Below are 1,491 nucleotides of genomic sequence, written 5' to 3'. Positions count from 1 at the left end.
ATCGAGTCATTTGGCCAAAATCGTGTAACTAGGTGTGATTAGCGGTTTAGGGATTAAAATTTTTGGTTAAGATGTAACGTTTCACTAGAACGTTTAATGTATATACATTGGGATCCCGAAAATATAATTTCAGAGTTTATTACAGAAGATGTTTACAACAAGCCGTTCTAAGCGGCAAAACAGGGTTCAACCCTAGTTCCACTTTAAACCTCGGCCGTGGCGGACGAGCAGCTGCATATGTACACGTCATCACCTAAGCTCTCCAACTCAAGGATGGTCCAGCTTCCTCTTGCATTTACCTGCACCACGTAGCACCCGTGAGCCGAAGCCTAGCAAGAAAACACAATCCAACATGATATAATATCAACAGATAACATGACGTAATATCATCAGATAACATGATATAATATCAACAGATAACATGGTATAATACCAACAGATAACATGATATAATATCAACAGATAACATGGTATAATACCAACAGATAACATGATATAATATTAACAGTAATTGTAACAGCCATTCAGGACCAACGGTCCATACATATAGGTGACAGTAGCCAAAAGTCACAATAATGAGCATCGCTCCCTCTAGCCATGTGACGATAGGGTCACTAGGGCTTAACTGATAAGTGATCCTTTCATAAGTTTGATTAGGACAGGTGCATGGTGATTGGTCACCAACATAACCTTCCTCTTGACCCTAGAGTCGAAGCTATGGACAACGTCCCCTAGCCATGTGACAAACGGTCACCGGGGTCATATACCTTGGATATAGTCATCTGGTCGTAGACCAGGCAAGCGCTTATAAGTTCTTCGACCCTAGGGTCGGTCTAGCATTAATGCCATAGAGCCATTCAATGCATGATTCTCGACTTTAGAGTCGGTCCCTGACTAGTCAGTGTCCTTCACTAGTAAGACATGCCACCAATCACATATCACATGTTCCATATCCATAAACGAGGCATTTAGCATGCTTACTAAACAGGTATTAATGTTATTAGGGCCATGCATAAACACAGAGGCTCAAGCTCTGAACGATATCATACTCAGTATATAAAGCATGTCCCAATCACATGTTTCTCATGCATCATATGCAATAAATCCAGCAATCTAACATGCACCAATAATAGCCATGCATGTCACGTTTAATAACCAACCAACATGCATCAAGAATAGCCATGCATGTCATACATAATAATCAACCGACATGCATCAATAATAGCCATGCATGTCATACTCAATAATCAACCAACATGCATCATAATAGCCATGCATGTCATACATAATAATCAACCAACATGCATCATAATAGCCATGCATGTCTCATATACACAGGGTGTAGTTTTCTTACCTCAAAGTCGAGCTAGAACGATTTAAAGAACGACCCTTGAGAACGATCAACCTTTAGTCCTTTAGCGGTCACCTAGTCATAACCAAATATAAGATACCATCAATAAAAATGGTCAACATAAGTTCCCAAACCAATAT

Source organism: Humulus lupulus, chromosome 7, assembly GCF_963169125.1.
Source record: "Humulus lupulus chromosome 7, drHumLupu1.1, whole genome shotgun sequence".
NCBI classification, from domain to species: Eukaryota; Viridiplantae; Streptophyta; class Magnoliopsida; order Rosales; family Cannabaceae; genus Humulus; species Humulus lupulus.
Note: the sequence above shows the minus strand (reverse complement) of the source record.